Below are 14,514 nucleotides of genomic sequence, written 5' to 3' on the forward strand. Positions count from 1 at the left end.
AGTACTTCCGCTTCATCTCCCCATAGACACTCTCTGGCCCTGGGTGGAGAAGCCGCTCATCATAACTCTTGATGAGGAGCCTGGTAAGAGGGTGTCTGGAGTCAAGGATAATTGGGTGGATAGCATCTGGGTCCAAAACCTCTGCTTGGCGCAGCCTCCCTCCGACTCTGATCACTCCAAGGATTGGATCATATTCTGGGGCAAGAGAGAGAAGACGGCTGTCCTTAGCCACTTCCCTACCGGCTTTCAGAGCTTTTAACTCCTCAGGGAAGCTAACTGCTTGTGCTTGCTGGAGGGGTAGTGTCTCTGCCGCGAGGGAGGTGGGTATAGAAGCCACCCCATCTGAGGTCTGGTCTGTGGCGGCGATCAGATCCGGCAGTGTTTGGGATTGTGTTAGGTCAGGGAGAGCCGTTGTTGGTTCCGTAGAAATGCTGTAGCATTGGGCAGACCTCCTTAACTAATGAGCTTCAGTTGGTTGCGGAGGGGCTGTACGCCTGGGGGCTGTCGGCCACTCGTTCTCTGGTTGGGACAAGAATGGTGGTCCCAAGCTCCAGCGATGGGGTTGAGCCAGTTCCTGAAGGGTTTTACCTCTAGTAATGTCATCAGCAGGATTGTTTATGCTATCAACATACCTCCAGTCCTGGACTTCTGTTAGGTCTTAGATTTCCGCGATGCGAGTTCCGACGAACACCTTATACCTGCAGGACTCCGACTTGAGCCAGGTCAATACAGTGGTCGAATCACTCCAGTAGATGACCCTTTGGATTGACAAGGTGAGCTCGGCTCGCAAGGTAGAGGCCAACTGGGCTCCGGAAAGGGCAGCACTTAGTTCCAGCCTAGGCATTGACAACTGCTTCTTGGGTGCGACCCTGGACCTGGCCATAGACAAAGGAGATATGGGTGTGGCCTGCCTTATCCTCCACTCTAAGATAGGAAACAGCCCCATAAGTTCGCTCCGAAGCGTCACAGAACACATGCAGTTCCAGGCATGATCCCAGTTGGTCAGCACAGGATGGTACATAACATCTTGGCATTTGGACATCAGAGAGCTCCGTTAACTCTGTTTCCCAACAGCTCCATCGTTCCACTAGGTCAGCCGGGTGGATTGGTTCATCCCAGTCCCTCTTGGTCTGCCACAGGTCCTGGACTAAGACTTTGGCCCGTGTTGTATATGGCAGGATATACCCAAGGGGATCGTATTGACTGGCCAGGGTCCGATAGATGGTGCGCAGAGTGGGGGTTTCGGTACTCGGGGATGAGCGGTGCTTATACCCCAGGGTATCCGGTATGCAGCTCCACCTCAGTCCTAGAGTGGGCTCTTCTGGGTTAGCACCAGACTGCGTTAGCCATAGTTCACTGCTACTGGACCTAGCTTGTGGTGGGAGGTGCTGGATAATCACCGCTCTGTTACTAGCCCACTGTCTGACCTCAAATCCCCCTTTGGACAGGAGACTCCGTACTTTATCAAGGAGTGCTTTCGCTTCAGCCGTGGATGGGATGCTCTGTAAGCAGTTATCCACATAGAAGGCATTTTCCACTGAATCCAATACTTCTGGGTCACTGTCTGGATGCTCCTGTGCGTGTCTCTGCAGAGCGTATATGGCACAGCAAGGACTGCAGGTGGTGCCAAATGGGAGTACCTGCCATTCATAGATTGTGGGCTCTGCATCTCGTTCCATATCTCGCCATATGAACCGGAGCAGTGTGGTGTCGGAAGGCAGTAAACGGATCTGATGAAACATGGCTTTGATGTCTCCACTGATGGCTGTAGAGTGCTGCCGGAACCGGAGAAGGACACCGAGCAAGGAAGGACCTAAGGTTGGTCCGGGGAGTAGACAGTCATTCAGGCTTTGACCAGCATCTTGGAATGAACAGTTGAAGACAAGTCTATACTTCCCACCATGTTGCTGGATAACATGGTGAGGGATATACTAGGATTCACCGAGTGCGTTTCCCTCTTCATGAGCTGTCACTTCAGTGACGTAGCCTGCCTTCACAAGGTTATGAATCTCTCGGTTATGAACTTCTGCAATCTCAGGATTCTTCACCAGGCGTCGCTCCGTTCCACGCAGTAGTGGGAGTACAGCCCGTGTCGTGGTTGCCAGAGGAGGATGGTTGGGCACCCGTAGCAGTGGGGTTGCATACCTGCGTACGCCATCCATTTCAGTGGTGGTGGTGCTCTTCTCCAGGAGGTCTAATGCATAGGAGTCATGTTTCGAGCGAGTGACCTCCTGTAGCTTCCGGTTGGAGAAGGTGTCCATCTTCCAGAGCATCTCAACATTCCGAAGGAGGTCAGTGGCTGCATCTGGATTGCTTCTGGTGAAGACGACTTGCTGTGACTGTACAGCTTGGGTGGAGAGAAGTAGATGGGATGGACCTTGCACAGCCCAACCCAAGGATGTATGGACAGCAATGGGCCCTCCTTCTGGTCCATCTCGTATAGGCTCAGTCGGAGTGACGAGATGTGGGTGGTCTGACCCAATCAGGATAAGTGGCGCTACTCTGGTCAGGTTAGGAAGAGGCAATCCTCGTAGATGAGGATATTGTTTCTGTAGAACACTTACCAGGCAGGAGTGCTCTGCGAGATTCAAGCCATCTGCCGTGAAGGCATTGGTGATGTTATAGGCCACGTCCCTGTTTCCTGAAGGTGAAATGCTAAAGGTTACAGCAGAGCCTTTCATTTGGATAACATCATGTCGCACCGTTCTGAGATTAAGGGTCTCGGGGGTCCCCTCCAGGTTAAGCTGACGGGTGGCCGCCGTGAGAATGATTGTTCTTTCTGACCCATCATCTAGAACAGCGAATGTATCAATGCTTCTCCCTTCACTTTTCAGAGTGACCTTGACCACCTTCAACATGACCCTTGGAGACCGGTTCTGCTGGTCGAGGTACAGCTCCTTTGCAGCTCCTACCATGAGCATACTCTGCTCCTTCTTTGCTTGGTGAATTAGATCATGCAACACGGTGAGATGGATTTCTTTACAGCAGTTGCAGGGTTTCCTCAATGTGCAGGTCTCCGCCTTATGGCTACGGGCACACTTGTAGCATCGCTCGCCTGAAGTGATCCAGGCCTTCAATTGAGTTTGAGTGAGCTTTTTTACCCTGGGGCATGAGCCAAGGAAGTGCCCCTTACTATTGCAATATGGGCGGTAAGGCTGGAATTTGATGTTCTTGCTCTTGAGAGGGGTCTTCTTCCCGGGTTCCTCCCCGGCCTCACTATTTAAGTACATGGTAGTGGGATTTGGCCTTTTCTGTCCCTCCTGGCGTTCAAACTCCTTCCTTCCCCCGGTGGCTATGGCTTAGATTGTGGCCTGGTGAGCGATGCTCTTCGCCTTTGCCTTCACCTCCAACCATGCGGCCAGGTCTCTAAGAGCATAGGTGCTTCTCGAGCCCTCTTTCAGGATGCCCTTATTCAAACAATGTTCAATGAAACTGTCTCTGAGGTACACTGGAAGTTTGCTAAGAAGCCTGTCCACGTGGGAGCCACATTTCAGCTCGTTCCCATCTTCTGCTTCAACAGATTGGAGCATCGAGGTCAGGGATTGGACAGCCAGGGAGAATTCTTGGAAGGCAGCATGGTCTCCCATTTTAATTGGAGACGTGTTCAGGATGTTGTTTAGTTCATTCTGGACTAGCTGACGTGGCTCACCATATCTCGCCTTCAGGGCCTGGAGAGCAGCAGTGTATGGTGTTGCGGAGTGCATAAAGGATTGGGACAGCCTGTATGCACTGGGAAACCGCAAATGATCCATTAGTACTTGGTATTTGTAGCGTTCTGACAGATGACTGTGAATACCCAGTAGATTCTCCAATGCCATTTCCAAAAGGATAAATTCACTCTCCTTTCCGTTTTCAAAGTATGGCAGTTTGGGTCTGGGAATTCCATAGGCTGAGGCTACTAGAAGTTTCATAATGTTGGCTCCCTCTTCTAGTTGCGTGAAGGATAACCCCGGGACTTCTGATGAGCCCACTGTGGCCTCATTGGGCCGGTCCCCTACTGTCCCAGACCCTCCATTTGTGGCAGCCGGAATTGGGCGAGAGCCCTCCGACCTGTTGTTCGAGAACTGGCCTGGCCCTGGACGAAAGGAACGATTTGCCTTGGTTGGTAATTGGCGGAAAGGCGAAGGAGTGATGCTTTGTCCAGATGGAGGAATGCTAACATGTGTCACTGGCATAGAGGGCGTTGGCGGAGCGGCCTGTCTCCCGTGCTCCGTGTTGGCTGTTGATCCCGGAGCCTCCGGGGACTGTGTGCCATGCTGTACCAGAGGGGCAGATTGGGAAAGAAAGGCAGATAGTTCAGGTCCATGTGGAGGGGTGGTCAGGTCAACTCCCTGTTCGTTCCTCTCCGGGAAGGATGAGACCATCCGTGCCTCTTCCAATTCCCTTCTGGCTTGACGGTGCCGTCGCTGCTGTGCCAGGTCCTTGGCAATGAATTCCCTTTCCTGTAGAGCTCTACGGGCCTGCACATCCAATTGGTGACATCGTTCGTCTGCCTGTCGTTCCTCCTCAATCTGATGCTCAATTTCCTCCAAAGTTAATAGTTTCATCCTCTCTTGTAGGACAGCGGTCTGTGAATCGATGAGGGCTAGTGAATGGCGGCTGCCATGGCCACTTCCAAGGGGGTATCCACTGGTCGAACTCCCACTCCGTCTAGAGTGCTTCGACGATTTCCCATTAGTTAAGGAGTGAGCGGAGCCTGCCTCAGGAAGCTGGTCGACCTGTGCGGTGGGAGTTACCTCCTCCATATGTTCTTCATGTAGACCACTTTCCTGCTCCAAAGCAGTTTCCGGTCCTTGGCTCAGAGGGGATGGTTGATGGCTGAAACATATAGTTGATCCATCAACACTTTGAGCTCTGGTGGGCTTGCCCTTTGATGTCGGAAACTTGACCACATAATCCTTAAGATAACCAGGTGCTTAGCTGGTTCTTCTGGTGCTGCTGGTGGTTGAGGATGAAGCCTTTGTTGCTTTAGGCTTAGCTCCTGGATATTTCCTTTGTTCCAAGACCTTTCCCTCAGCTGCTCTCTCCTCCTCTCTTCTTCCTTCCAGTGGAGACAATTCTTCCCTCTCCGCCTCCATTTCCTTTTCACCTGTCTTTGGTTCAGTCATCATCCGGCTCGAAGGACCATTGAAAGATTAGTGGAATCTGTGTGGGTAGCTGGACAGGTAGGATGACTGACAGTGAAGGTGAACAGGTGGTCACGTGTCAGGTGACAGAGGAATGGATGAGACTGAGGCAGGAATTCCTTTAACCATAAAGTGGTATATTTACTGAGTAGTCTGTGCTGCATCACAAAGGAAACAAATAACATGTATCCAATCAAATTCATAATCAAAGATCAAATCATATCATTCATTATTAACATAATTTAGGGAATTCAACAGTCCAGTTCATTAAGAAGTCAATAGTAATCATCCGTGAGTCATTTAGGCTCGTAACTATTTATCATAAATCATGAAAGAATACAATCAGGGAATGGTTATACAATCTATAATCCCCATTATCAAAGTCAATCAGTTAGCAAACAATGACGTTTCTCATTTCACTCTTTCAATTGACTTCATGTGTACATATAATTAATTTCAATACACATGAACCATATCGATTGCATAATTGGCCTATGAGGATCCGTAGGGCCGTGATCATTGACAATTCACATTACACAATGTTGAAACGTGCGCTCCAAGCCGCGCTCCGCGGTAATAACTATTAACAGTAACTGAATGGCCCACTCTCCCGATCGCCACAGATAATTCAGATGAAAGGTAAGAGTCGGTGGACTCATGGACGCACAGAACTTCTGGATCAGATGGAGTTAAGGAAGAGAATGGCAATTTCCTCCTTTTATGGAGTTGAGATCTGTCGGACATTTCCACCTGACCTAATTAAAGCGCCCCTGGCCCAGCTGAGTAAATGGCAATGAATTAAAGGATTATTCCACCAACTCCATGGGCCTTTTCTACACTTACCACGCTGCGCTTTGGTCCTCCGATCCTTCCTACTCCTCCTTGTCAGAGGAGGAAGAAGACCGTCACATTGTGACTATGTAGCCATAGCTAGTAAGCTAACTAGCAGCAAGCAAGGCATAAGAACGTTGCCACTGAGGATGGCAAAGGAAAAATCTATTTGATTTATTAGGATCCCCATTAGCCGACGCCAATGGCAAGAGTTAGTCTTACTGGGGTCCAACACATAACGAAAAATACGTTACAAACCGAAGACTTTACTATTTACATCCATTTAAAAACATGAACATGTAGTGTGTGTGTGTGTGTTTGTGTGTGTGCGCATCTATCAGTTACACACAAATGTCAGTGCATGCACACAACAAGTAGGTCACATGGGGGAGAGGAGTTGTGCAGTGAGGTGTTGATATATTTGCTTTTTAAACCAGTTTTGCTGTTCACTTGCGCTACATAAAATGGAAGGGACTTCCATGCACTCTTGGCTCAACATAATACTGTACTTTTCCTTGAATTTAATCTGGACCTGGGGACTGTGAAATGTCCCATGGGGGCATGTCTGGTGGGATAAGTGTGTGTGTCAGTGCTGTGTGTAAGTTGACTATGCAAACAATTTTGAATTTCAAACACATGAATGTTTCTTATAAAAACAAGAAGTGATGTATTCAGTCTTTCCTCAACTCTTAGCCAAGAGAGACTGGCATGAATAATATTAACATTAGCATTCTCATTACATTGACGAGCAAGACGTGCAGCTTAACTAGATATTTCTTTGCAGCACTTGACCCTATGACTGGACAATAATCAAGATAATATAAAACTAGAGTCTGCAGGACTTACTTTGTGGAATGTAGTGTCAAAAAAGCAGAGCATCTCTTTATTACGGACAGACTACTCCCCATCTTAGAAATGTCCTTGTTTCTGAAAGAAAAGCACATTTTTGTCCATTAAAATAACATCAAATTGATCAGAAATACAGTGTAGACATTGTTAATGTTGTAAATGACTATTGTAGCTGGGAATGGCAGATTTTTTTATGGAATATCTACATAGGCGTACAGAGGCGCATTATCAGCAACCATCACTCCTATGTTCCAATGGAACGTTGTGTTAGCTAATCCAAGGCTCAAAATGGCCAGAAACAAATAACTTTCTTCTGAAACTCGTCAGTCTGTTCTTGTTCTGAGAAATGAAGGCAATTCCATGCGAGAAGGGAGTAGTACACAGCGTTGTACGAGATCTTCAGCTTCTTTGCAAATTCACACTTTAATTTCAAACATACATTTCTCAGAACAAGAATAGACTGACGAGTTTGAGAAGAAAGTTCTTTGTTTCTGGCCATTTTGAGCCTGTAATCGAACCCACAAATGCTGATGCTCCAGATTCTCAACTAGTCTAAAGAAGGCCAATTTATTGCTTATTTAATCAGGACATCAGTCTTCAGCTGTGCTAACATAATTGCAAAAGGGTTTTATAATAGTGTTAGTGTTATTTAAGTGTTATTTCATAGTTTTGATGTCTTCACTATTATTCTACAATGTAGAAAATAGTAAAAATAAAGAAAAAACAATTGAATGAGTAGGTGTACTAAAGCTTTTGACCGGTGGCGTACGTCTTCTCAACAACAGATTATGGTCAATAATATCAAAGGCCGCACTGAAATCTATTAGTACAGCTCCCACAATCTTCTTATTATCAATGTATTTCAACCAATCATCAGTCATTTCTGTCAGTGCCGTACATGTTGAGTACCCTTTTCTATAAGCATGCTGAAAGTCTGTTGTTAATTTGTTTCGATGAAATATCATTGTACAGTATTTGATCAAATGCTTTTTTTTCAACAGTTTGCTATGAGCTGGCAGCAATCTGATAGGTCTGCTGTTAGAACCGGTAAAGGCCGCTTTACCACTCTTGGGTAACGGAATGACTTTGGCTTCCCGCCAGGCCGGAGGACAAAGACTTTCCTCTGGGCTCAGATTAAAGATACTGTATGACATATCGGAGTGGCTATAGAGTCAGCTACCATCCTCAGTAGCTCTCCATCTAAGTTGTCAATGCCAGGAGGGTTCTACTTATTGATTAATAATAATAATTTCCCCACCTCTCCCACACTAACTTTACAAAATTCAAACTTACAATGATTTTCTTTCCTATTTTTATTTATTTTTCTGCATGAGTAGGATGGCTCACTGTTTATTGATGGCATTTCCTGACTAATTTTGCCCACTTTGCCAATGAAGTAATCATAAAAATAACTGGCAGCATCAAATGGTTTTGTGATTGTTACGGTTTTCTTGCGATGAAGGAGAGGAGGACCAAAATGCAGCGTGGTAATTTTGATACATGTTTAATAAACGAATAAACACAAACAATACAAAACAAGAAAACCTAAATAGCCTATCTGGTGCAAACAAACACAGAGACAGGAACAATCACCCACGAAACGCTCAAAGAATATGGCTGCCTAAATATGGTTCCCAATCAGAGACAACGATAAACACCTGCCTCTGATTGAGAACCACTTCAGGCAACCATAGACTTTTCTAGACAACCCCACTATACCACAATCCTAATACCTACAAAACCCCAAGACAAAACAAACCACATAATTAACCCATGTCACACCCTGGCCTGACCAAAATAATAAAGAAAACACAAAATACTAAGACCAGGGCGTGACAGTGATTAATAAGCCATCTGATTCGATGAAAGATGGAGTTGAATTTGTCTTTCTGCCCATAATTTAATTTAAAGTACTCCATTGTTTTTTTTATCTTCATAAAACAGATTCTTCTTCTTTTTGTTTGAGTTTAGTCACATCATTTCTCAACTTGCAGTAAGTCAGCCAGCCAGATGTGAAGTCAGACTTATTAGCCACTCATTTTGCCCCATTTCTTTCAACCATGCAGTTTTTCCAATTTCTCATCAATCCATGGAGCCTTAACAGTTCTAACAGTCAGTTTCTTAACAGGGACATTTTTTATCAATAATTGGAAGAAGCAATTTCATAAATTCATCAAGTGCAGCATCTGGATGCTCCTTATTAATCACATCAGACCTGAGCTGTATTGCATGCAAAAAAAGTGACAAATGTTATTATTTTATACTAATTAAATTTCTCAGAGAAAGAGATTTGGTTTAACAAGTCATATATTTTTTAAGATAGGTGTCAAAATGATTGGATCCCCAGTTTTCAATACTCCAGCACCCTTCCCTTGTGAGGATAACGACACTGAGCCTTTTTCTTAAATGTTTAATGAGACATTGGAAGAGATCCTAAACCATTCCTCCATATAGAATCTTTCCAGATACTTGATATCCTTTGTCTGCACTTATGGACTGCCCTTTTCAATTCAAACCACAGGTTTTCAATGGGGTTCAAGTTCGGAGACTGAGATGCCATTGCAAAATGTTGATTTTGTGGTCATCTAACCATTTCTTTGTGGATTTTGATGTGTGCTTGGGGTTATTGTATTGCTGGAAGATCTGCTTGTGGACAAGTGTAAATGTCATGGCAGAGGCAACCAGTTTTGTGGCTGAAATGTCCTGGAACTTGATAAGGTTCATGATGCCGTTGACAGATGCCATTGACCTTAACAAAGGCCACAGAACGAGTGGAAGCAAATTCGCAGGGTTTTATCCATATACTGTACCTTTGATGTGGAAATGTCCAATTCACTTCATTACATTTTTTTGGCCCAGTATCGGGTTTCCTTTAGATGAGTCCTGTGACACTTGTGGGGATCATAGAGAAAAACACCATCACGTTTGTGAGAGTCTCATCTTTCCAGATGGGTCAAATTAGTTTTGCCCCATTTCTTTCAACCATACAGTTTTTCAAAATACGGAGCCTTAACAGTTCTAACAGTCAGTTTCAGTGTGATGCATGTTGGTGCATGTTTATCAATCAGTGGAAGAAGCAATATCATAAATTCATCAAGTGCAGCATCAGGACGCTCCTTATTAATCACATCAGAACAACAAATATTTTTAACATCATCCACATAAGACTCAAGGCAAAATATTTTCTATGATTTCTTAAACGGTTCTTTAGGTCCAGCTTTTGCGACTTTGGCTTTTCTGAATATACATTTACATTTACATTTAAGTCATTTAGCAGACGCTCTTATCCAGAGCGACTTACAAATTGGTGCATTCACCTTATGACCTCCAGTGGAACAGTAGTGCATCTAAATCTTTTCAGGGGGAGGGGGGGTGAGAGGGATTACTTTATCCTATCCTAGGTATTCCTTAAAGAGGTGGGGTTTCAGGTGTCTCCGGAAGGTGGTGATTGACTCCGCTGTCCTGGCGTCGTGAGGGAGTTTGTTCCACCATTGGGGGGCCAGAGCAGCGAACAGTTTTGACTGGGCTGAGCGGGAACTGTACTTCCTCAGTGGTAGGGAGGCGAGCAGGCCAGAGGTGGATGAACGCAGTGCCCTTGTTTGGGTGTAGGGCCTGATCAGAGCCTGGAGGTACTGAGGTGCCGTTCCCCTCACAGCTCCGTAGGCAAGCACCATGGTCTTGTAGCGGATGCGAGCTTCAACTGGAAGCCAGTGGAGGGAGCGGAGGAGCGGGGTGACGTGAGAGAACTTGGGAAGGTTGAACACCAGACGGGCTGCGGCGTTCTGGATGAGTTGTAGGGGTTTAATGGCACAGGCAGGGAGCCCAGCCAACAGCGAGTTGCAGTAATCCAGACGGGAGATGACAAGTGCCTGGATTAGGACCTGCGCCACTATATTGTGATCACTGCATCCAATGGGTACGGATACAGCTTTAGAACAAAGTTCTACAGTATTAGTAAAAATGTGATCAATACATGTGGATGATCTTGTTCCTGCAGTGTTTGTAAACATCCTGGTAGGTTGATTAATAACCTGAACCAGATTACAGGCACTGCTTACAGTGAGAAGCTTCCTCTTGAGTGGACAGCCTGATGAAAACCAGTCAATATTCAGATCCCAACTAAAGTAGACCTCTCTGTTTACATCACATACACTAGCAAGCATTTTGCAAATATTATTTAGATCCTGACTGATAGCTCTTGGTGGCCTATAGCAAAACCCCAAAAGAAAAGGCTTTATATGTGTGAGGTGAACCTGCAACCACAACACTTCAATAACATTTGACATAAGATCTTCTCTGAACATTACAGGGATATGGCTCTGACTATATACAGCAACACCTCCCCATAAGAACAACCGACTGTGTAGAGTCTGTAAATATCAAACTAATTAAACAAACAACTGGTCGTGTCTCTAGCAACCAACAGATGAGAATGTATGAATTTGATTATAAAAATATCAATATCAACAAAAATAAAGTATTTCTACCAGTAAATGTGTGCTTTCATATTTTTTTATTTAGCAAATGTGGTATTACAGGGATAAATACCTCTGTTCTGTGCATTACCTTGGAAAAATGAACTCATCTGGGTCATCCATGATTTCCAAGGTAATGTACAGAACATCAGCATTAATCCCTTACATAAATCTTGTTAAGGACGTGGTACCGAAGTGGGGACCACAATCAGCGGAAATGCTCAAGAGCGCCACCATAGAGGTTGATAAACCTCAAACTTTCATTAAAATTGACATACAATATACTGAATTAAAGCTACACTCGTTGTGAATCTATCCACCAAGTCAGATTTGTAAAATGCTTTTCGGGGAAAGCATGAGAAGCTATTATCTGATACCATGCACCCTCAAAATACTGCAACGTCACCTAAAACGACAGATTTTGCGTTAGCCGTCGCAAACGAAAACGCTGAAATAAAATATAAAACATTCATTACCTTTGACGAGCTTCTTTCTTGGCACTCCTAGATGTCCCATAAACATCATTTAGGGTCTTTTTTCGATTAAATCGGTCCATATATAGCCTAGATATCGAGCTAAGAATACTGTGCGAGTAAAGAAAAAAATTAGCATTTCATAACGTAACGTCATTTTTTTAAATTCAAAAAGTCGACGATAAAATTTCACAAAACACTTCGAAATACTTTTGTAATGCAACTTTAGGTATTAGTACACGTTAATAAGCGATAAAATTCCTCAGGAGGCGATGTGAAATGTTTAGCTTGTCCGTGGAGAAAAAGATGTCTTGAAATGGTCGACCAAAAATCTGGGCGGGGACAGTAGGGAAGGAGTTCCCTTGTTTGGGTTAGACCAAGAATCAATTGCGAAACAAATGACATGACTCTAGACAACCTGTGGAAGCTGTAGCCAATGTAAACTCGGCTCTATTTAATTCGGTTCGCTTTGAACAATTGCCTGTAGTCGCGGAAGGATATATTTTTCCATTTTCAGTGAACAGATTTTCATGCACTTTTCGATGAAACGCCCGTTCTGTAAATGCCACAGGCGTGATTTAAACAGTTTTGGAAACGTCTGAGTGTCTTCTATCCACACATATTAATCATATGCATATACTATATTCCTGGCATGAATAGCAGGGCGCTGAAATGTTGCGCGATTTTTAACAAAAAGCTGCGAAAATTCGCAACATCCTTAAAAGGATTTATCCACCTCATTTTCAAACGCTTTGAAAACATGGAAGCCAAACGTGGAAACTATGAATACAATTTACTCCACGCTGGTGCATTGTCATAGAAATACTGCACTCTGCACATTTGTTCTATAAGGGAGAGTTTTGCACTCACTTAAAAAAATAATAATTCTTAATTGCATTGTGTTGTTGTAGCCTAGGCAGGACTCATTTCTTGTCCCTAAAAAACGGAAACAATATGAATCTTTTCGAGTTGCATGCCCAGGGACTGTGAAGGAGCGAGCTCGGAGCAGCATCCTCGGCACACATAGTGTAGGCTACTCTACCTACTGTTTTGTTATCTGATTAACCGTGAACTTTTTTCCCATTGTGTAAATTGACTGGATATAGTTACTCCAGTATTAAGCCTAGCACTGAGTTTATGAATGATGGGCTAATATGCTTAGCATACGCTTCTAATTTTGGATAAAGGCAACATCTCGAGCTAATCTGTCTTCATGGCTCTGTTGCGCAATTACACATTTTATTTAGATTGCTAATAGCCTATTGGAAGAGAGGTGCACGCTTGCTCTTGCTTGCTGAATGTGAAATAGTGTAGGAAAGGTGAAACCCCTATTTTCAATAGTAGGCCTACTGTATCTTAATACCAGATTACATTCTGACAAAATAGGCCTACACCATGTGATTGTCCTGCTAATGTAACTTTCTGGACCTTCTAATCGGTCTAGAATAGACCTAAACGGGTCCAAATGGTTGCATAATCAGGCCTAGGCTGTTGGCATGCAGTTATTTCGGAATGAAACAAAACAGGACATGTGAGTGGTTATTCAAATTAGCCTGCATCACTGAAGTGTACAGCCCATGGACAATAATTGCGTATTCTCTTGACAACAATAACTCACTCCTCATTGCACTATGTTGTTGTAGCCCATTGTAAAATAATTTTCTTGTCTAAAAACGTAGGCCTAATCCATACTGTGGAGCTGTACGTGACTGGGGACCACTGAGCGCAGTCTGGAGAAACGCACCACAGATCTGCCATTTGATAATCTTATTATCTTATTTTTCTTGAACTTTGACAGGTAAATATTTAGCTTATAACCCTAATATTTAGCTAACGAATGGCCTAAAATCTAGCTAATATTTAGCTTCTTACTTCGGCTACAGATCACTAGCCTCTCTCATCGGTTCCCTTGCGCAACAGGCTATAGGCTATGCAAGCCTCTCTGGCTATAGGCCAATCCACTTCTCGTGAAATCCCAGGAAAACCTATAGGCTACAAAGCTAAATAACATTTATTTATACTAGGTCTACCAGTCTATCCGGGGAAAGAAGTTGGCTTGCTCTTGCTAATTGCTGAAGGTTAAACAGGCCTACAGCTTAGAAAATGCATGTTGCACTGATGCATTGCAAATAGTTGCACAGGACATACAGGGATGATCACAGTGAAATAGAAGACCCAAAATAACTGACAACCATTAGACCAATGGCAATCACTTGCAAACCATTTGAGCAATGAGGCCATGACAGGCTGTAAAATATGTGCAGGCCAAACAGTGTTTGTTGTTGAATTGCTACATTTAAATACAAGATACTACAATATTTTTCATTAGACCTACATTTATATTGAAGTATTCATTTCAGTTGTCACTATGACAATGAACACATCCTGAAAGCACTGAATGGTTTGAATCAATATCTGTGTGTTAGAAACCTCATGCATGGTCTTGTGTTACCACATTATTCATAGGCAGAAGTAGGATGCATTAATAGGTTGATTGACAGGTGTAGGAATGTAGAACTGTAAAACAATAAACTATCAACTTTCCTCTAGTGTGGATGCTCAACAAAGTTTTATAGTTATGTAGCCTATATTTTATCATTACATGTATCATTAGGCAATAGTTATTGGCTTGGTGGATGACCTGGGCCTTAATGAACTCTACCACAACACAATTAACATTATTAGCACAACAGAACTAGCCTACTAAGTTAGTAGGTCTCGCTAACGTTAGCGAACATGAAACAAATCAAAAATAAAATT

At 43.9% G+C, this 14,514-nt stretch overlaps 1 pseudogene; it reads left to right on the plus strand.

Annotated features, from left to right (window-relative positions):
• Window positions 1-14,514, plus strand: part of LOC115108767 (cytochrome P450 2J2-like) — a 41,321-nt pseudogene that overhangs the window by 25,208 nt on the left and 1,599 nt on the right.

This window comes from Oncorhynchus nerka, linkage group LG24 (assembly GCF_034236695.1).
Source record: "Oncorhynchus nerka isolate Pitt River linkage group LG24, Oner_Uvic_2.0, whole genome shotgun sequence".
Lineage (NCBI taxonomy): Eukaryota > Metazoa > Chordata > Actinopteri > Salmoniformes > Salmonidae > Oncorhynchus > Oncorhynchus nerka.